This window comes from Camelus dromedarius, chromosome 21, assembly GCF_036321535.1.
Source record: "Camelus dromedarius isolate mCamDro1 chromosome 21, mCamDro1.pat, whole genome shotgun sequence".
NCBI classification, from domain to species: Eukaryota; Metazoa; Chordata; class Mammalia; order Artiodactyla; family Camelidae; genus Camelus; species Camelus dromedarius.
In genome coordinates, this window is record NC_087456.1 from 30,673,104 (window position 1) to 30,696,944 (window position 23,841).

The following is a 23,841-nucleotide window of genomic DNA, read 5'->3' on the forward strand; positions in this document are numbered from 1 at the left end:
GAGGTACCAACTTCCAGTTATAAAATAAATCCTGGGGATGTAATGTGCAGCATGAAGAATAAAATCAGTAATACTGCAATCACTTTGTTCACTGACAGATGGTATCTAGACTTACAGTGACCATGTCAAAATGTATATAAATATCTAATCACTATGATGCACACCTGAAACCAGTATGATATCAGCTAAACTCGAATAAAAATGCATTTTCTAATTAATACGTGTCAGGCTTTATAGAAAGTAGTCCCAGAGCCAGTTCTTAGTGAAATTTAACTATTTACTGGACTTATTGTCCAGAAACTTTGTTTTAAATTTCTACTTGTTCACTAGCTAAGTGGGGACCTTAAATCCGTTTATCTTATTTATTTATTAGATAATTGTTAATTTTAATACATTAAATATAAACTAAGCTCATAAATTAAATAAAAGAATGGTCCTAGATGATTTTTGAGGTCCCTTTCAGTTCTAAAAATTTGTATGAGGAATTTGTTTATGCTGTTTAGGGTCAATGTGTCTGAAAGCATATCACCTTGAATACCTTAGAAAGAAACCTATTTAAAATGAAACTACTTCCATAACAGGAAAACAATATACTAAATAGATTGTATCAAATCCATCATATAGAAGAGATTTTGTCATTTACATATGTTAAAATTATTTTTCCTGTATGGGTGCTATATAAGAATAGATATATACACCTTTTTTTAGTTAGAAAGTTAAATATGCTCTGATCTCATTATCATCATTCTTAGAGACGGCATGAAGCAGGTGAATTTTCTGCTTAAGCTTTTATATAGACTCGAGTAGACATAAACTACCGCATGTAATGTTACACCACCTGATTAAGCTTACAGTATAGAAATGAGAGGAACTAGTGATAATTTGCTCTTATAACCCTGGAAAATCTGAATCCTAAGTAGTAATTAAGAAAACCAAAACTACATTGTAAACAAAGCATCTGTTGCTTGGTTATGCCGTTCCACCCACCCCCTTTTTTGTGTGTGAAGATCTAATTGTACATTATAATTGCACATCATTCCTTCTGGAACTGCCTAATTATTCCTCTATTTCTTTTTGTATTTCTCTTCATTTTTAGCCAAACTATTTTTCAGCAACACATTATTACTGATTTAGTAATTAAAATATTTGTATTTCTCCTTGAAAATGGCTTAACAGCTTATGCCTCGTTGCAAGTTGTTGGGTGAGGAGGAATTAGGATTTTTTTTAATTTTTTATTTTTTGCGTTGAAACAGAAAATGAACCCTAACTCCATTCAATAGTCTCTTCATTCTGCAAGCAAGCACTGGCTTTCACAGGAAAAGAGCAACGACAATGCACCTTATCAGACACTAGTGCTTCAGATGAAGGTTAATGGTTTGAATTGCAAGAATAGCAGTGTACAGACTGTAATTAGGAATGTCTGGTGAAAGCCTGAAGTATAATGTGAAAGGAGAGCATCTGCTTGTTCACAGTAATGGCTGTCTTTTATTCGTTCTCTGTAATTTTTGTTTGTTTTTATAGACCATTTATCAAAATCTCATATGCTCATTAATTTTCGGTTCTAGGGAAAATAGAAGTGCATACTGAATTTCAATAAAGAAATTTTATTTCCTCTTTTTGACCTTCTAACAAACAAAAGTTTGAACCAATGATGCACTATGTCTGAAATATTACTTAGTTATTCAGCAATGGAAATTATGCAAATGTTAAGTTTTTGTCTGATTACTAATAACTGCCTATTTTACTCAATTCCATGACTAAGTATATTTATTGAGGCACTGGTTAATACCACCAGAAATACTGTAGGTGGACTGACTCAAATGAAGGAGTCCATCATGACCCATAGACTCATGTAATACATTGATGTTACCAGTAGTGTTATTGTACTGGTATCATCATTAACAAGATGAGGACTTTAGGGCAGATGTAGGAGGCAGGATTCTAAGATGGCCACTAAGATTACAGCTTCCTTGAATAAATGTCCCGTGTGATCACCTCCCCTTGAATGTGGGCATTACCTGTGGATGTGATGGTGTATCACTCCTCTGATTAGGTTACTAAAGAGTAGCAAGAATTAATCAAAATGGAAACTCTCCTGGTCCAGGTTTAATTAAAGGAGCTTTTGAAAGAAGATGAGGCATCAGATGTGCTCCTGCTGGCCTGAAAGAAAAGTCACACAACCATGAGGAACTGGATCCTGCCACAACCCTGAATGAGCTTGTAAGTAGATCATTCCCTAGCAGATCTTCTAAATGAGAACTGAAACATGCCCAACACATTCCTCTCAGCCTTGCAAGACCCTGAGCAGAGGACTTCAGTAACTCAAATCTGGATTTGTGATCCAGGTTGATCAGTGAGTTATGTTTATCTAATTTGCCATGCAGCAATAGAAAACTAATGGAGACAATATGGGTATTTCACTGTCTAACATATCCAGCAAGATATATTTTTATTGTCAGGTGGTAGAGAAAACCTATAAATTAGAAAAATGTAACCTTTGGTTAATAAACTGAAGTGTATACATTTAAGGCAGCCCTAATGCTAAAATGAAATCCCGGAAAATATGAGATTCCTTAAAGAGAATCTTGAGTTTAAATTTTATTCATTACCATGAAGCTCTCTTAAATTATTCTGCATGAAATACACTATATTGAAAACCATACTTCTGAGATTTATAGCTCCCCTGACTCTCCAAACCTGTTTCTCCCGCAGCCTTCTTTTCCTTAGTTAATCAAAGATAGACGTCGCCGACTGGTCCTCGCTAGAAACTGAGTCCTTTTATCTTCCTCTTACTGTTACATCTGCAAACCTGGCTAGCTACTTCTTCAAAGTCTGACTCTAACTTTCTAACCATCTCCCCTAACAACACTCTGATGGAAGCCTCGGATTGAAACCCCATCTTTCACCTGTATTTATATGAAGATACAGCTTGTCTCTCCTCCTCTCAGAATCTTCCGATGGCATCTAATTTCCCCATAGTAACAGTCAGAGCTCTTCCAGTGGCACCTCTGTGGTACGTCTCTACTCTCGCTGACCTCACCTTGACTGTTCCGCACTCATTCCCTCTGCTTCGGCATCCTGGCCTCCTTACTTTATAAAAGTAGTCCGGCATCCCTGCTCAGGTCTTCACACTTGCTCTTCCACTCCCTCCATCTGGACCAGTGCGAATCTTTACCAGATGGTCTTCTCAGTGAAGGCGTTCCTGTTACCCGCTACAGCACTCTGTCACCTTACTGTTCTGGCTTAATTTACTGCGGTAGCAGTTCCTGACGTCTGACATACTCCATCATAATCTAACATTACAATGGTATACGTTTTGTTTTAAAGAGTTTATAATTTCTCAATGAAATCATTATTGATGATCACACTTTCTATTTTCTTTTCTTTTTTTTTACATTTTTTATTGATTTATAATCATTTTACAATGTTGTGTCAAATTCCAGTGTTCAGCACAATTTTTCAGTTATTCATGGACATATACACACTCATTGTCACATTTTTTTCTCTGTGAGTTATCATAACATTTTGTGTATATTTCCCTGTGCTATACACTGTAGTCTATTCTACAATTTTGAAATCCCAGTCTATCCCTTCCCACCCTCCACTCCCCTGGTAACCCCAAGTCTGTATTCTCTGTCTGTGAGTCTATTTCTGTCCTTTATTTACGCTTTGTTTTTGTTCGTTTGTTTGTTTTTGTTTTTGTTTTTTAGATTCCACATATGAGCGATCTCATATGGTACTTTTCTTTCTCTTTCTGGCTTACTTCACTTAGAATGACATTCTCCAGGAGCATCCATGTTGCTGCAAATGGCATTATGTTGTCGGTTTTTATGGCTGCGTAGTATTCCATTGTATAAGTATACCACCTCTTCTTTATCCAGTCACCTGTTGATGGACATTTAGGCTGTTTCCATGTTTTGGCTATTGTAAATAGTGCTGCTATGAACATTGGGGTGCAGGTGTCATCCTGAAGTAGATTTCCTTCTGGATACAAGCCCAGGAGTGGGATTCCTGGGTCATATGGTAAGTCTATTCCTAGTCTTTTGAGGAATCTCCACACTGTTTTCCATAGTGGCTGCACCAAACTGCATTCCCACCAGCAGCGTAGGAGGGTTCCCCTTTCTCCATAGCCTCTCCAGCATTTGTCATTTGTGGATTTTTGAATGACGACCATTCTGACTGGTGTGAGGTGATACCTCATTGTAGTTTTGATTTGCATTTCTCTGATAATTAGTGATATTGAGCATTTTTTCATGTGTTTTTTGATCATTTGTATGTCTTCCTTGGAGAATTGCTTGTTTAGGTCTTCTGCCCATTTTTGGATTGGGTTGTTTATTTTTTTCTTATTGAGTCGTATGAGCTGCTTATATATTCTGGAGATCAAGCCTTTGTCGGTTTCACTTGCAAAAATTTTCTCCCATTCTGTAGGTTTTCTTCTTGTTTTATTTCTGGTTTCCTTTGCTGTGCAGAAGCTTGTAAGTTTCATTAGGTCCCATTTGTTTATTCTTGCTTTTATTTCTTCTAGGAGAAAATTTTTGAAATGTATGTCAGATAATGTTTTGCCTATGTTTTCCTCTAGGAGGTTTATTGTATCTTGTCTTATGTTTAAGTCTTTAATCCATTTTGAGTTGATTTTTGTATATGGTGTAAGGGAGTGTTCTAGCTTCATTGTTTTACATGCTGCTGTCCAGTTTTCCCAACACCATTTGCTGAAGAGACTGTCTTTATTCCAATGTATATTCTTGCCTTCTTTGTCAAAGATGAGCTGACCAAAAGTTTGTGGGTTCATTTCTGGGCTCTCTATTCTGTTCCATTGGTCTATATGTCTGTTTTGGTACCAATACCATCCTGTCTTGATGACTGTAGCTCTATAGTATTGTCTGAAGTCTGGGAGAGTTATTCCTCCAGACTCTTTCTTTCTCTTCAGTAATGCTTTGGCAATTCTAGGTCTTTGATGGTTCCATATGAATTTTATTATGATTTTTTCTAGTTCTGTGAAATATGTCCTGGGTAATTGGATAGGGATTGCATTAAATCTGTAGATTGCCTTGGGCAGTGTGACCATTTTAACAATATTGATTCTTCCAATCCAAGAGCATGGAATATCTTTCCATTTTTTAAAGTCTTCTTTAATTTCCTTCATCAATGGTTTATAGTTTTCTGTGTATAATTCTTTCACCTCCTTGGTTAGATTTATTCCCAGATATTTTATTACTTTGGGTGCTATTTTAAAGGGGATTGTTTCTTTACTTTCTTCTTCTGTTGATTTATTGTTAGTGTAAAGAAATGCAACTGATTTTTGAACGTTAATTTTGTAACCTGCTACCTTGCTGAATTCTTCAATCAGCTCTAGTAGCTTTTGTGTGGACCTTTTAGGATTTTCTATATATAGTAACATGTCATCAGCATATAATGACACTTTTACCTCTTCTTTTCCAATTTGGATCCCTTTTATTTCTTTCTCTTGCCTGACTGCTGTGGCTAGGACTTCCAGGACTATGTTGAATAGGAGTGGTGATAGTGGGCATCCTTGTCTTGTCCCAGATTTTAGTGGGAAGCTTTTGAGTTTTTCACCGTTGAGTACTATGCTGGCTGTAGGTTTGTCATATATAGCTTTTATTATGTTGAGATATGTTCCCTCTATACCCACTTTGGCGAGAGTTTTTATCATAAATGGGTGTTGAATTTTATCAAATGCTTTTTCTGCATCGATTGAGATGATCATGTAGTTTTTGTCCTTTCTCTTGTTGATGTGATGTATTACACTGATTGATTTGCGTATGTTGAACCAGCCTTGTGTCCCTGGGATGAACCCCACTTGGTCATGATGTATAATCTTTTTTATGTGTTGTTGGATTCTATTTGCTAAGATTTTGGTGTCTATGTTCATCAGTGATACTGGCCTATAATTCTCTTTTTTTGTAGTGTCTTTGCCTGGTTTTGGTATCAGGGTGATGGTGGCTTCATAGAATGAGTTTGGGAGTAATCCCTCCTTTTCAATCGTCTGGAAGAGTTTGAGAAGGACTGGTATGAGTTCTTCTTTGTATGTTTGGTAGAATTCCTCGGTGAAGCCGTCCGGTCCTGGACTTTTATTTGTAGGGAGGTTTTTAATTTCTATTTTCTTTCTAGTGATCGGATTGTTCAAGCGTTCAGGTGGACACTATGTTTCCAGAAACTTGTCCATCTCCTCTAGGTTATCCAGTTTGGTTCCATATAGTTTTTCATAATATTCTCATATGATATTCTGTATTTCTATTTTGTTTGTTGTAATTTCTCCATTTTCCTTTCTTATTTTGCTAATTTGTGCTCACTCTTTTTTCTTCTTTGTGAGTTTGACCAGAGGTTTGTCGATTTTATTTACTTTTTCAAAAAACCAGCTTTTGGTTTGGTTGATTTTTTTCTATGGTCTTGTTAATCTCTATTGTATTTAATTCCTCTCTGATCTTTATTATTTCCTTCCTTCTGCTGCTTTTTGGGGCTTTTTGTTCTTCTTTTTCTGATTCATTCAGGTGGTGGGTTAAATTGTTTATTTGAGATTGTTCTTCTTTTTTGAGGAAGGCCTGTATCGCTATAAACTTCCCTCTTAGCACTGCCTTTGCTGTGTCCCATAGGTTTAGAGTGGTTGTGCTTTCATTATCATTTGTCTCAAGGTATTTTTTAATTTCAGCTTTGATTTCCTCATTGATCCATTGTTTTTTCAATAACATATTGTTTAATCTCCATGCTTTCCTTTTTTTCTCCTTTGTTTCTCTGTTGTTGATTTCCAGTTTCATGGCATTGTGGTCAGTAAAGATGCTTGAGATAATTTCTATCTTCTTAAAATTGTTGAGGTTTCTTTTGTGCCCAAGTACATGATCGATCCTGGAAAATGTTCCATGTGCACTTGAAAAGAATGTATATCCTACTTTTTGGGGGTGTAATGCTCTGAAAATATCCACCAAATCTAGTTTTTCTATTGTAGTATTTAATTTCTCTGTTGCCTTGTTTATTTTCTGTCTGAAAGATCTGTCTAGTGATGTTAATGCAGTGTTAAAATCTCCAACTATGATTGTATTCCCATCAATATCCCCCTTTATCTCTGTTAGTAATTCTTGTATGTACTTAGGTGCTCCTATATTGGGTGCATATATATTAACGAGTGTAATATCCTCATCTTGTATCACTCCTTTAATCATTATAAAATGTCCTTCTTTATCTTTCTTTATGGCCTTTGTCTTAAAGTCTATTTTGTCTGAAATCAGTACTGCAACACCTGCTTTTTTTGGCTTTTCCATTTGCATGCACACTTTCTATTTTCTACCCAGCTCTGATGTGCGTGGCGGTAGGTGGCACCACAGGCAGGGAGCCCTCGCTTTCTCCTGAGTCCCACCTTGCTCAGGAACAGTTTTTTTCCAGTTGTATTTTATTATTGTACATCAGTCATATTGGTTGTCTATTTTCATGTATTTTTGATAAACTATATTTCTTCAGTCCTTCCATCAAATTCCTATACTATTCATCTTTATATCAGTTCAGACACAGACCAACTGACGTATTTTAGAATAAGTTAGGCTATATGGTATTAATTCTATAAATGAAAATATCTCAGTAAGCGTGTTTGATAGCAAGATCCAAGATCTTTTTTGTTTTTTCCCCACTGAAAAACAGAAAGGGAAGAACACTGAGGAAAATTTACTGTGCTGAATGTTTAAAATACTTTTTAACTTTAAAAAATTAATTTTTTGTGATCTTAGTTTCTTTTAAGAATATATGATATAAAAAACTCCGAAAAGCTTATCGCATTTACATGATCAGAAGTTGAAGTAACCGCTTCAGAGAATCAGGATGTTTGTGCATTGTGACTAGGAGGAACAGATCCTATAGGAAAATACAATTTTGAAATTTAATTATATTCTTTTATGTACTTAATCACCCAATGTATTATTTTTTTAAAAAGCTTAAGATCAGTTCTTCTGTCTAATGTCTTATGAAAATCTAATAGCTTAATAGACAGATTTAAACAAAGGAAGTATTCTATAACCATGAGCTGAGAGATTAGAATATTATTTTCAAAGAGGCCTTAGTACTAAATATAGAGACATTTTCAGGCTTAGATAATAGCAGAATACTCTAAAATACTGTATTAATTTAAGAATTCTGTATTCTGCAAATATAGACTTAAAAAAAATAAGACTTCAGGTTTTTTTTAGAGCAGTGTTAGATTCACAGCAAAATTGAAAGGAAGGTACTGAGATGTCGGGACTGCCTGTCCCCACCAGGCACGCATTGCCTCTCCTCATTATCAACCTCCCAAACCAGAGCAGGGCATTTGTTACCATTAATGAGCCTACAGAGATACATCAGAATCATCCACAGTTTACATTAGGGTTCACTCTTGGTGAACAAGAGGACATTCTATGGGTTTGGACAAATTTATAATGTCATTTATCCCCCATCACAGTATCTCACAATGTAGTCTCATTGCCCTAAAGATCTCTGTTGTGCCTGTCATCTCTCCCTGCTCTCTCATCCCTGGAAAACACTCATCTTTTCACTGTCTCTCTTTTTTTCCCCAGGATGTCATATAGCTGGAATCATAACATACGTAGCCTTTTCAGGTTGGGCTCTCTCACTTAGTAATACGCACTTCAGTTTCCACTGTCTTTTTGTAACTTGATAGTTCCTGTGTTTTGAGCACGGGCAGCGTTCTCTAGAGCTGTAACAAAAACTGCCTTTCGTCTGTTGAGTGTCACTGTTTGTGTCCAAAGGATCTTTAAAACTTAACAAAACATTTCCTACCCCCTAGTCAAAGCCTAGTCAAAGAAGTGCAGGACAGACTCTTTTGGAGATGATTATTTGAAACCCAGGCCACTCACCTCTCCATTGATTATTGTTCAAGGAATGAATGGGTTTGTTGCTCAAATTCTGTGGGAATTTGAGTGAGTGGGAAAATAGTATCTCAGGGATAGGACAGATCAGCTGGTAGTTCCAGGATCCGGTCAGACAAGGGGTGTGCTTCATGTCATGCAGGTGGGGAGGTAGCAGGTATGTAAACCTAATGGCTCCCCACCCGGACGGGAGCTGTCAGATAAGGAAACCCCAACAGGAAAGGTGTGGAGTAGACCAGAGGTAGGTGCTGAGGAGGGGTTAGTCCGTGAACCACGCAGTGAGGACACTGCGTCCTGCTGCACAGAACCGTGCTCGCCTTTTCAACAGAGCCACGAGAGCACGAGAGCATCGCCAACCAAAGACCCACTGCTTGTATGTCTGTGTGCGTTTCTTCTGTATGGACTGAGCTGGGACCCCAGGAAAAGAGACACTAAAGTACTAATTCCAGGACTTGGCTGTGACCTTATTTAAAAATATGGTCACTGTAAGTGTCATTAGCCAAGATGAGGTCATGCTGGAGTCCTTAATCCAATCTGACTGGTGTGTTATAAGGAGACACAGGGAAAACACCATGTGAAGATAAAGGCGGAGACTAGAGTCATGCATCTGGAAGCCAAGCAATGACACGGACTGCTGGGCAAGAGCCAGCCCTGCAGCCGCCAGCGTCACTTGTGAGTATGGATTTCTGTTGCCTTAAGCCATCTTACTGTGCCTTGTTGTGGACGCCATAGGAAGCGAACAAGTCCTCCAGCTCTGGGAGTGGGGAAGGAAGGGGGTAAACGTGGGCCTGCCCGCCTGGCAGGTGCTTACCGGGAGGGGGCTGTGCATGAAACGGAAGTTTTAAATTGAATTGACTGAACAAAAGATATTTTACACTCTATATCTTCTATCTTTAACAGACTAAAAAGGAAATTAAGCAGATATTTTAGTGGCAGTTATTAGAGAAAAATACAATTATTTTCACCCATGTGTGTGTTCAGGGCACTCAGTAAATCTGTCGCACAGCCTAGACTGGGAACGATGGGCTCTGAATGGCCGCTTTCTGTTATCAGCTCATTTACCTTGAAGCAACACTTAGCATTTATATAATTTTGCCCCCTGACCTCTAAGGAAAATGAAAAACAGAAAAAATTCCACAATTCATCAACCATTAAAAAAATTTACATTACACATTTTGGAGATTTAGATTCTACAGCAGCTGGAAAAATTCAATGAAATTATGTTGTTTCAGGCTGCTAGTCACATTATCTTCCCTTTCCCTGTTCAAGGTAAAAATTCTCCTTATGACTGTATTTCCTAAGCAGATAAACTGTTTATTCTATAAACTGTCCATATTCTATTTGACAAAATTAAAACTCACCATTAGTTGAACTTAAAGTTCTGCTAAAAGCAGCCCAGCAACCACTTATTGCTAATTAACTATGCTTCCAAGGCAATGCATCAAATAGTTCAACCAACTGAATAGGCCTCTTGAAGACTTTAATCTTTATAGAAGCAAAACACAATGTAGTTGCTTATCCAATTATATAAACTATATAAAGAAAAATTGTATGTATATAGAAATAGAGGGTATAATACTGAAAAAATACAGAGTATGAATATATGTTTTATAATACATTGTTGTAGTACATAGTATGTATGCTACAATACATAATACTGTCTGTATTACAGATACTAGATATATGAATTATAAGGCAGTATGGTAGGTGCTATTACACATAAATATAAATAAGACAGCATAAAGTATTTTAACTACAGGAGGAAACATATAATTCCTATAATTATAAATGTTACTAATTTGTGAATGTTAATTAATAACATCACTTTCAACTCTAACTAAGAAGTTTACTCTGGAGTCAGGTAAGAAATAAAATAGCAGATTTTTTTTTCCTGATAAAGATGAATTAAAGGATGAAAATCAAAATTAGCTTGCTGCTTCCACCATTCCCTAACCCCTCTCCACCCCTCTCCAAGGCTAAACTTCCACATCTTTTGGCTTGCCAAACTGAAATTTTGTGAGAGAACTGTCTCCCATCTCATCCAGTTCAGAGGAAATCAAGAAATAAAACCCACCTAGAAGTAGCCTTTTGAGCTTTACAGCCAAGTAGCAGAGAATCGTGAGAGAGCTAGGGTACCGGCACTCCGTGTTGTCACCATGTACAACCTGAGACCGGGCGTTCATCAGAATCACTGAAGATTTAACCACTGAATGAATCCCTGTCTTCCAGATGTCACATTCAGGCAGCAGGGAACCCTAATTCCAACAAGAATGCCCGAGAGGTACTGTAACACTCAATAAACACCAGCTGGAAATGACAGAACAAGGATAAAGACATGCAGAGGAACGCTGGGAAAGGCCACACTTGAGTTTGCACTGCAGACCTACTGTGGCCTTCAGGAGCTCCACAATCAGCAACTGAGTAAGATTCTCCCCACTGTCAAGCCAGTCAAGAACAATACATTTGTTGTCTAAGTAGAACTTTGAACACTGGCAATGACTACGTAAGGCTTAATTTAAGTAGAGGACTAGCTTGAGCAGACACCCCTGAGCAAGGGAAGCCGGCCCTGCCAGTAGAGTAGAGCTCGGGAAATAATAGGAGAGAAAGGTTAAGAAAGTAGGATACACTTCTTTTTAGAGTGATTTGAATACAAAGTGATAAGTTTTAACTTGGTTTGTAAATAATTCACTTCTATATTCAAATGGGTAAGAAAACATTAATAATTTATTGTATGATTTAATTATTAATCATTCAACTATTTTACTATTCATAATCTCATTTAATTATTTCTTCTAGGTATTGTAATTTACTTTAATTTTTCTACTATTTAGAAAGAGAAATAAAAGTTAGTACTGGAGATTGGGAGTGAACAATCAGTATCACCTTTTTTAACTCAACCCTCTTAAAAATAGTTTATCACCAAAGAGAAGGTGAGAGTCACACTGTTCAGATGCCATTTTGCACAGGTTCAGAGTGTAGTCTGCCAGTGAAAACCACTGCTGCCAGATTAGGCAGGGAGCAGAGGAGGACGAGTCATGGGTTTTCAGAGGTAGTTTCGAGCACACATCAGCCCCCCAGCCAGCTGTCAAGACCCACACATTACTCCAGAGACACAGACCTGTAGCAGCTGCTGGGGGAGCTTTTGAGGACCACCTGCGTCTAAGCTCTCATGAAGAGAGTAGCGATGAAGTCACTGGACTTGAATCTCTCAAAGTCCTACTGAATTCCATTCACAACCAAAGCCTGACAGGTAATATTATAGTGAGAAAATGAACAAGAACTAAGATAATCAGATGATTAAGGTGATGTTTTAGGATTATGTATAATTCAGAACAAAATTAAAAAGGTTTATTATATTATAAAACACATACACCTGCTTTCTTTTTGCTGTGCTCTTCAGTTTCATTTCAAACTAGAGTTGGTATTTCTGTTAAATCTTTGCTAAGTTAACTTATCAAAAAATCATTAAATACCACTAAAAATCAGATGTAAAAGGATGCATAGTCAAACTTACTGTGATTAGCAGTATGGAAAATGACGATTCAGGTAATACAGCTTCAAAGCTTTCCTCAGAATTTTCTGATGCATCAAATATCTTTGTCCTTATCCTTGCCTGATGAGCACACATCTTAGTTCATGATAATGAACTTTGCGTAAAACACCATCAAAATGTTCTACAACAGTTGTTAGTGATTTCATACTTGTATATGTCTGTCTACTTATCAATTTGCCTAAAATGAAACATGTTCTCCTTCGCAGGTGTGCATATGATTCTCAGAACGTTAAATGGGAAATTCAGTACAGTAAGTATTTTTGAATGTGGTTATCCCTTTGGAGTTGAGACAGGATCACGTAACCCACTTCCTACAAACAGTCACCTCTTCCTCCTTCCCCTTCCTTTCTGACAACACAGTAACTGACTTCTTGAGGCAGGTTTATTATTACTCACTATGGAAGGGTGAAATGATCTCTATCTGCATTTAACAAAATTGTTGTTTACTATCTGGCTCTGGTTCCAAATAGCATGCACATACATATAGCAAACGCTTATGCCTATATTTATGTACATAAATATACAGTTTGACCTATATTTAATAGTTCATTCTTTAGCAAAGTAAAATCTTACCAATTACAAATATATAAAGAGTTAACTTTTACTTTCTCTAGTAAAGCAGTCTACATTTATTCTTCTCAGTTCTACCTCCTAGGAAATGTAGAACTTGAGCCCTTGAATTTAGTTACTGAGTATTTAACATAGTAACCTGGCAAAGATTAATGCTCAGAATAAAAGGATGCATTTATAACCATCGGTTTTTAACTGCTCTTTAAATGCTTTTATGTTTCTTTACTGAGACTGTGGAGCAAATAAATATTTAGTCCTATAAATGAGATCGCAGCCAGCCACATACTTCTGCTCACTGAAGCGAGATTGTTTTAAAGCGTATATATGACCATGGCCTTTGTCTTCATTGGCTCCGTATCTTTCAGGATGAAGTTAAAGCATCTAAATAAAGGCTCTGACCTGGCTGCTTCGTCTTCCTCCCTGCCTTTCTCTATTTCATAAACCATATGTATCGGGCTTTCTTCTTAGTTGAAGACAGTAGAATCCATTCAAACTGCTTTAAACAGAAAATAGTTATTTTTAAAAGACCCCAAAATATACACACATGGTACTAGGGAAAAAAAAAAGCAGTTAAAAAGCAAACCATAGTCCTCCTCTCGTACAAAAACCTCAAAATAGAGCAGATATCTAAATAAAACTCAAACACTTCTTGAAGAAAACGTAAGACAAAATCTTTGCAACCCTGATATAGGCAAAATGTCTTAAATAGAACACAGAAATACAAGCAACGAAAAAGACTGATAAACTTGAGAGTCAAACAGTAGCTACTCTTCAAAGTCCATGATACAAAAATGGAAAGGCAAGAAATAGACTGGAAAAAATAATTTTATATCTAAAATGTATATATAATTCTTTGAATTCAATTATAAGATAAGTAAGATAAGCCAGCTGATTTTTTAACAGTACTTCATATATGTACATTTATATATAAAATGCAGAAGCACATGGAAAGATACTCAACATTCATCATGAGCGAAATGCAAACTAGAACCCATTAAAATGAAGAAATTTGTTAATACCAAGTGTTACTGAGAATGTGGAACAGGGAGTGGGAATATAAATGGTATGCTCTATTAGGAAAATTTTGGCAGTTTCTTATAAAGTTAAAAATATACTTATAAACAAACAGTGACTCCCAGATATTTACCTAAGAGATACAAAAACGTACGTCCACACAAAACTTCTACGCCAGGCAGTGCGGGATCTCTGCGCCTCTATCTATCAAAATACTCCTAACCTGCAGCTTGACTGACAGGACGAAGCAACTCTGCAGGAGCTGGGAAAAAGCACTGGACGCTGAAGGAGTAGCTGGAACAAAGGATCTAGGGAGAAACAAGCTTGGCCAGAAAGGCGGCCAGTATTTGTAGGGAAGAAGCAGTTGCTGATTTGGGCAGGTAGTTAAGGTTTAAGGAAACAAAGAAGCCATGTCAAAGACGACCTTAGAGCCTAATAAGAAATTAAAAATCAACTAATAATATTTCTCACTACAACAACAAGTAACATTATAATGACCTCATAAACAGCCAAACTGTGTGTTTTAATTACAGAATGGAGGACCTCCATACATTCAGAAGAAAACAATGTTAGTATCAATACTGATAGAATCTATCCTCTATAAATGTTTGATCTAATATCACCTTACATCTTGCTTTATATTTGAGGTATATTTGTCTATCATATTTTTCCCTTTCTGGAGTTTTAGTATTTTTTTTTCTTCTCATAAACCTAAAGATAATACACCTTTACCATAGTCTGTTCATTCAGTGAACAGAACCTCCCTTTTTCTCAAAACCATCTCATCGTTATCCATTCACAGTGAATGCTTTCTGCATGCCTGCTGAAGATTTTTCTTCCTGTAACTTCCCTGCCTTGAACTCTTGGATTACAGCTTCTTTTATATATTTCCTTTTTTTGCAATTTTCTCCCCTATTTTGCTATAATTCACTTTCAATTAACTTGTTCTGCTAAGAGATATGAGTACAAAACTTCTGGAACCCTTGCACATCTGAAAATGTTTCCACTATCTCATGTGTCTGTACAACATGTATAACTGGTTGACTGCGTATTACTTTCCCTCAGAAGCATGAGTCATTATCCTCCAGCATCCTGCCTGGCCTGTGAAAATTCCGACTCTCGGCAGTGATACAAGCAAGGTAGGCTGCGTCATCTGTCATTGAGTTGTTTTCAATCTAAGTATTTTGTTCGCAACTAAGTTCATTAACACTGTATACTGAAAAAGTAAAGAGTAACATTGTAGTTTCTGGTTATAGTTAAAGACAGTTATTAATAAGGAATCTTAGTAAGTGAATAATGCAAATGTTGTTCTCTGATTAGAATCAACTACTTCTGACTATTGCAGTACTTAAGGCACTGGCCTACATTTGCACCCAACTTTTCAAAATAAATCCTAATTGACAAACATTATGGTGTATTCAAATTATGACAAGTGAATACATTTGTTTCCAGAAATAATAGCAAATGAGACAAAGCCTTTTGTAAAATATGAACAAAATCTGAAAAACTCAGTAAAAAATAGATTTACATGGAAATTCCACCTCCTTACAAGGAAGGCTGCTTCAGATTCTCAGTTTTGATAACAAGGTTAAGCATACATATTAGCTATTTTGGTTAGATGTCACAAGTAGAACTCTCAAGCAGTCAAGTGTAAGCACTTGTTAATTTGGGGAAACTTAACCAAAGGACTCAAGCCCACAAAACAACTTTTTTAAACTGTTGTTTTGTGAAGCGTTACCTTAAAAATTTTGGAATTCATAGTTAAATAATTACTCATTTCTGACCTTAGTGACCAATATTATGAATCTACTTGAAGGTTTTTAATAATTTTCTGTTATTCACTTCAGAAATAACTAACAACAAATACAGTTTTGGAATTTTAAAAATTTCAAATGAAATTTTAAAATGCTCTCTCTAGATCCTGTAGTGCTATATTCCAAATGATCATGGAGGCCAATATCACAATGAGATACAAAATTCAGGTGTTGTCGTTATTAATTTTTCTTCCCTGGGAAAGTATACACATTGGTATGCATGAACATGTTTACAATTTCAAAAATTAACATGATAGAAATCTCAGAATCCACTTACTTAAAATAATCAAATCAAAAAAGGATAAAAAGTACAGTATCATTGGTAGCATAGATTTGTATATGTCTAGTCCATTAGTAACTGAAAATATATTTTAGGAAAATAAAATATGGTAAAGCCAATGACTTCCCTGATATTTACCTTGATAAAAGTCATGACTCTCCAATAGAAAAGGTGAGTAACATTTAAAGTAATGGAAAAATAATTTTCTAGCTGTCTTTTTTGTAAAATACATATGCGATTAAGTAAGATCTTTCTATACTCAAGCCTGTGTATGCTGAGAAAAACTTCAGTAGATCTATTGCTACATCCTTCCTTTCAATAAAAATGTTAAGTAAATTCTGTAGTTTTCTTAAGATATTTTTTGTAAGAATATCCTTAGTATTGTGAAATTGCTTGGGATGATAGTATAAAACCATGATATTTATGGGAGGTTGAGGTAAGAAGAATGAATTTAAGTGTAAATGTGGAAACAAATTGAATGGACAGAAAAGTATAAGTGACATTTCAGATCTAAAAATGGCTTTTTTCTAGAGACCATCAATCATTTTATTTTGAAGTTTTAATATAGGAAGCTGGCTAGCACACACTCAAATGACTTCATTCTAGATTTTCTTCTTCTAGCTGCAGGAGCTTTTCAAAGAATTACACATTCAAACCAATTCAGAAATTATGCCTATTCTTTTTTAAAATCACTATAAACTGACATACTAAAATAAGTGAAGTGACCCATCAACTTAGGGAAATTTATCACATGCATGTTCGCCCTTGCACTGCACAGCGGCTTCACCCAGTTACCAGTCTCTGATGGATCTTTCCCCAGTGAGGATGCAAATGAACCCATCTGACCAGGAATTTTAGGATGACGATGTTTTTCCACACACAGTCCTGAGAGGTATTCTATCTTCTCTTATAATCTGTCATTTAAATATGTTTCAATATTATATTTTAAACTGTGACTGTAATTTCGTAAGTTTTATAGAGGAAGGAAGCATCTAGTGTAACTGGCTCAGCATGAAGGAGCTTCACAAATATATAAAGTGCAAATTTTGACTTAACACGTGAATAAATAATTATGATAGGACTGTCACTGTAGTTAGTGTAGTAGCCCCTCTATCACATCACAACATTATCTTTTTTGAGGTTGGAATAATTAAGATCTAGTCTCTTAGCAAGTTTGAGGATAATAATACAATATTGTTGTCTGTGTTCACTCTACTGTGTATTATTAGATCTCTAGGACTGACTACTAGTTGCAAATCTGTATGCTTAAATATTTCTCCTGTTCCCTCAGCTCCCAGCTCAAGGTAACCACCATTTTACTGTCTGTCAATAGACTGACTTTTTAAGATTCCACATATAAGTGATATTACACAGTATCTTTCTTTGTCTGACTTATCTCGCTTAGCATCATGCCCTCAAGGTTCATATACGTAGTAGCAAATAGTAGTTTCCTTCTCTCCTATGGCTGATAATACCCCATTGTGTGTGTGTGTATACACACAAAGGCCATAAAGAAAGATAAAGAAGGACCCTATGTAATGATTAAAGGAGCAATACAAGATGAGGATATTATAGTAGTTAACATATATGCACCCAGTATAGGACCACCTACATATATACAGCAAATACTAACAGACACGAAGGGAGACATTGATGGGAACACAATCATAGTAGGAGACTTTAACCCATCCCCCTGCCCCCGCCCCATTAACATCATTGGACAGATCTACCAGACAGAAAATCAGTAAGGCAACAGAGAAAAGAAATGACACAACAGAACAGTTGGACCTGGTTGATATTTTTTAGGACTTTACCTCCCCTCAAAACAGATTATTAATTCAAGCGTGCATGGAATATTCTCTAGGATAGATCATATATTCAGGCACAAAAGAAGCCTCAACAAATTTAAGAGGATAGGAATTATTTCAAGTGTCTTTTCTGACCATAATACCATAAAACTAGTAATCAACCGCAGAAGAGAAATGAGAAAAAAATAACAGCATGGAGGCTCAACAATATGCTAAAAAAAACTAATAGGTCAATGATGAAATCAAAGAAGAAATTAAAAAAAATACTTTGAGACAAATGACAGTGAAAACACAACCACACAAAAATCTATGGGATGCAGCAAAAGCACTAATAGGGAAGTTCATAGTGATACAGGCCTTCCTCAAAAGAGAAGAACAATCCTATCACCTAAAAGAATCAGAAAAAGAAGAGCAAACAAGCCTGAAGTCAGCAGAAGGAAGGAAATAATAAACATCAGGGAGGAAATAAGTAAAAGAGATTACAAAAGTAGGAAAAAAATCAATCAAATGAACAACTGGATTTTTGAAACAGTAAACAAAATGGACAAACTTGTGGCCAGGCTCACTGAGGAGAAAAAAGAGAACAGTACTTACTGTACCTAATTTATAAATTAAACTGTGTCACAGGGATAGGAGAAAACATGGCACATACAGGGTTCTGTATTACCAGCAGTGTCAGTCGTCCACTCGGGGTCTTGGAAGGTAGCCACCTCACACAAGGGGGGGGGTGGTTGCTACTGTATTTTTCTGTGGAATCTTCCAGAATAAGCATTTGGCAGTATTATCTGGTTAATCCCACCTATCCCCCTCACGTGACTGAATACTTTTTTCATTGGACATGTAGGTCTATCTCCAACTATGAATATCCCAATTAGTCAGAATGAAATTGACTTCTTTCTTACACAAAATATTATTCTACTGTTTTCCAAAATTATGTTTCCCATAACAATTCTAATTTTTCACCACTCATAGATTTCCCCTGGCTAACCATGTTTCCCCAGATGTACTACGGATTGGAAATCCTTGTTTCTTTCCAGAGCATGGGATTATGCTTTTTTATAAGACGGTGTCCACATAAAAGACTAACATCACTTTACTGTTTTACAGATTCTCCTTTCTTGGCTATCATTCTACTTACTGTTTGTTTCTCTGTATCAGCAACTACGATCTGTCGGCCTCTATAGAATTAGTCGCCCTGCACATTTGAGTATTAAAAAAGATCTTTGTAGAAAATTTAGTAATGAACACAAGCCAGAGTTCTATTGCAAGCTTGTATGAGGGAAGAGCCTTCTGACTAAGCTTATTCAAAAATCTAACATTACGGGGTCATTACATAGACGAAGAAAATATTTACATATTCTTTTCCATTATGGTTTATTACAGGATATTGACTATAGTTCCCTGTGCTGTACAGTAAGACCTTGTTCTTTATCTATTTTGTATATAGTTGTTTGTATCTGCTAATCCCAAACTCTTAATTTATCTCTCCCTCACCCCCTTCCCCCTTTGGTAACCATAAGTTTGTTTTCTATGTCTGTGAGTCTTGTTTCACATGAAAAAGAATATATATATATTTTTTATATGCATAGCTGAATTACTTTACACCAGAAACAACACTGTAAATCAACTATACTTCAACTAAAAAAAAAATCACAGTAAATATTCTTTGTTACATTGTGTATAAGACAAAATATATATACAGATAGAGACCATTAGACTCATGAATGATAGCATCATTGGTACAATACTAGTTTTCTAAAGGAACAAGAAAAATCGCTTGATGATGCTAGGAAGGAATTCGTTTCTCCCCAAAAGAAAGTTGTCAGTGACATCACAAGAAAATATCTTCCTCAGATCAGGTTTTTGTTAACTTTTCCTTTACAACTGTATTTTCGCCAATACAGTTAAAAGGCTCTCATCTTTTCTGAAATGTTCTTTCTTAAATTGGGAGAGTTATTTTCTCTTAGTAAGCACATAAGTGGAACTAGTTTGTGCTCTAAAACAGAGATGTACCCTCCAGGCGCCAATAACTGTGGAGTCAGCTAACACAGCACTGAGTGAGGGTGCTATTGTTTACTACTGTCTTCACTCTTTTCTCAGCACATCGGATCACTTGCTTTGTCCTAAGACTCACTCTAGGAAGCTATTAAACTGTATCCTTCTACTTTCCTAACATCTCTTCATAGGACAGTTTGTACAGGTGAGAATAATTAGTAATCACCAGTCTCCAATCAGCAATTAGCTCCAATTAGCACTTCCCAGCTGCTCAGGCAGGCCTGTGCTGACTTCGTTCAGCTGCTTTAAACACTGAGGTTTGATCACAACACAGGCTAAAAATTTAAGACTCATCCATATCTCATCATTCTGATGGACAAACTTTTTGATTACCTCCTGTTATTAAAGCAAATTACGTATCGTGGGGTCCCTAATACTTGCACCTGTGGATACATCAGTATCCAGGTGGTGAAATGAGACAATGCAATAATATATAAGAGGTTGGTGGAGATAAGTTTCCTTCTTTTTAATGGCTTAATAGATACTACTGTATATAAAATAAACAAAAACCTACTGTCTAGCACAGGGAACTATAGTCAGTATCTTGTAATAACCTGTAAAGGAAAAAAAATCTGAAAAAACATATATATATATTCTTTTTCATATAAATATGCATAACTTTGCTGTATACCTGAAACACTGTAAATCAACTATACTTCTAAAAGTAACAAAAATAAAAAGGAAACTTAAAGCAAATGTCACACATTATTTAATCTAGAAACCTGGAAGCAGTGCAGGCTATATCCAAATTAAATTCCTTGTAAAAGTATTTAAAAGTGCATGTATTTGAAAACAAAAGTTCACACAATGCTATTGTATCATCAAAAATCATGATTTAAAGAAATACAATAAAATGTAAACGGCCATACTGCATGTGGGAAATCTCTATCTTCCTCTAAATTTTGCTGTGAACCTAAAACTGCTGTAAAAAAAAAAAAGTATATTAAAAATATTTAATGGTATGTGATAAACTTAAACAACTAAGTGAAAATTATTTTTCACAATGTTATTCAGTATACTCTACCAACCCTCCTATAAACATGTATCTTCATTAGAGCAAGAAAGAGATGCTAAGTGGAAATACAGTGGCTGAGTGGTAGAACTACAGATGGTCCAAATTTACCCTAACTATATTTCTTTTTTTCTAGTATTTACTTTTAAAATCAGAAAAAAAAAAGTTAATTATCACAGAACCCCAGTCTTGTAAAAAGTAAACTTCAGTGCGGTCCTTACAGCTTGTAGGAGAGGGCTTTGATAGCTGGGAAAAGACTAGAATTAACCACACGTCCACACCGAGACTCTGGAGGTTGGGTCTCCAGTCAAACTAGAACTAAGCAAGCGTTTATCTATCTAAAATTTCTATTCTTATAAAGAATAAAAAATAATAATTTTGATGGCCATAACTATCTATCACTTACACATTCTTAAACTCCCTGTTAGAAACGCACACATAACAAATGTCTTCAAATCATCGTCCCTCAGATGATCATCTACTTGTTCAGGAGCCCTCGATGTCCCCGCCTCACTCCGGCAGGGCTGGTCTCCAGACTTTCTGCACAAACGTCATACCTGAAATTTCCTTTACCTCTTCCATGAGTCCCTCTGCCACCTGGTTTCTATATTTTCATTCTTGCTCTACTCACTGATGATCGACACTTTAATAAAGCCTCTGGAGCTATACTCATTCATTTTTTTTTCTTCCCCAAAATTTTCTCCTCGATACGTATTTTCTTAATCCTTCAAGACCAGTTAGTAGAATATTTGTAAAGTTATACAAGGTTTAGGATAATTGTTGTACTAGAGTCCAATCTAAATCTAAACTATAATATCTTGATTACCTTCCTCAAATACAGGAGAGTCATGACATCTTCAGGGGTAAAATAAGAACCTAACTGAAATTAAAAAAAAAAACACTATCTTATGATTAGAAATCTGTATGGTCGTGGAGCATGTCATATTTGTTTAAATTTAAGATAAATATATGGTTAAGTATAAACTGTTAATCCATAACATTATAGAATTTATCAGTAATTCAAAAAACACGATATACAAATGAATCAATTATATACAATTCACATAAGTATATACTCACAGTTCTAACGCTAATCAAGAAAATGAGGTTTGGGTTGTGTAGGACAAGTCCAGTTCAGCTGCACTAAAATCTCAAAGAAGGCACAACTATCAAGAAGAAATAGAACATAAAACATGTGATTGCAATGCAGCAAGATATTCCCTGTGAGATAGTAACATGGCGTCTCATGTATTGATATGATCCTCCAGTTTTCTCAGCTCAGTGGCTTTAAAAGGCAGTTATTGCCAGATTTGTGCTTTTTTGACTTAAAGGATTACAGTTCTGTGCAGGATTCATTCATCATAAAAACCCAGGTGTATCTCTGAATAACAAGGGAGAAATTAGGTAGCTCTGTGTGCTCACATGTGCTCATGATGTCATTAAAATCTTGGCACTATTTCTTTGCTTCTTGAATAAAAAACAAAAGCAAAAGCAACCTTAAACCTAGGAAGAGGTTCATGCTATCTCTTTACTTATTCCCCATTCGTTTGCTACCTTAGCCTTAAAGTGTACTACTATTTTATAATTGGCTTCATATTCTTTACAATATCCCATAAATTGCTTAGGCAAATTGTAAACAAAGTTGATAATTTTGATAAATTCTTTGTATCATGTATTTAACATGACTCACCATTTTTAAAGCACAAACTCTGTGGATTAGAGATGTAATGAAAAATGACTAAAATAATACAATCATTTAACTTAAATATCTGTTGAAATTTTTTTTCATCTTTCATACTATGACTCATATCCAGAACATAAATTCTAAATCTTAAGCATAGTTAAAAATGGCTGGACACTGCAATCAAGAGTCAAGAGTTGCAGTTCCAAACTAGTTGGCAACTTTGGTTAAATTACTTTGTTTACATAAGATTCAGTTGTCTCCACTGTGTTTGATTGTTTATTTGGGGGGGAGGTAGTAAGGTTGGTTGGTTTGTTTGTTATTTATTTAATGGAGGCACTGAGGACTGAACTCAGGACCATTTCATACATGCTAAGCACGCACTCTACCACTGAGCTACACCCTCCCCGCTTCCTCACTGTAAAACCAGGGATATAATAGTTCATTGTAACATAATTTGAGATTTAATAATATTGCTTACAATGATAAAGATGCTTAGTACATCATAAATGTTATCATCATTCCATACTTTTCTAATTCTTTATCAGTGTGTTTAGGTACCACAATCACAAGCAATTTAAGAGAGGCCATATCCCAGGATCAGGCAGTTAATCTGTTCTCTCTTAAGCGAACATGATCTAGAGTTTACATTCTAGCATTATTTGAACCAGACTGTGTGATATTAATTTTAAAATTTTCTCTGAAAATAGTAATACATTTGTTTGGCAATATTATCTATTCTTAATTTCTGCTAATTGGGATTTAAAATCTTATATAATCTGAAAGTTTGAGTGATGTTTGAATAAGGCATAGCAAGTTAATCTGACTTGTTACTAAACAAGGTGACAGCATGAGTTCTGTGTAAGGATCAATTAGTCTTTCCCTGTTTTTGCTATTAGCAAGAGGTTTTCTGTATTACCGCTCCTTCCCTAACACAAATTTACATAACCCTCATGTCCGTCTTTACAAATGAGGATGATCCCTAATGTATGCTTTATATGTTTCTTCAAAAAGCATAAAGTGACTGCATATAAAAGAACTTTGAAATGGTAAGAACAAAAAGCAAAAACAACAACAAAAAAGGCCTGTACAAATGTAAGATATTATTCACATTGTAAGCTTAAGGTCAGGCAACCCTCATCCACAAAATAGCTATGTAAGATATATGATGTTTTATTTTTCTAAAA

At 35.7% G+C, this 23,841-nt stretch overlaps 1 protein-coding gene and 1 long non-coding RNA gene across 2 annotated transcripts in view; one reads left to right on the forward strand and one right to left on the reverse strand.

The window, feature by feature from the left end:
* LOC135318761 (uncharacterized) overlaps nucleotides 1-2,428 on the forward strand; it is a 122,683-nt gene extending 120,255 nt beyond the window's left edge. The window contains exon 4 of the long non-coding RNA XR_010377081.1: nucleotides 2,105-2,428. This is a non-coding gene — a long non-coding RNA (uncharacterized LOC135318761). The remainder of the gene's footprint in view (nucleotides 1-2,104) is intronic.
* The window catches only part of LOC135318760 (guanine nucleotide exchange factor VAV3-like), a 349,548-nt gene that overhangs the window by 6,454 nt on the left and 319,253 nt on the right, over nucleotides 1-23,841 (reverse strand). The gene's annotated exons all lie outside the window — the stretch shown is intronic.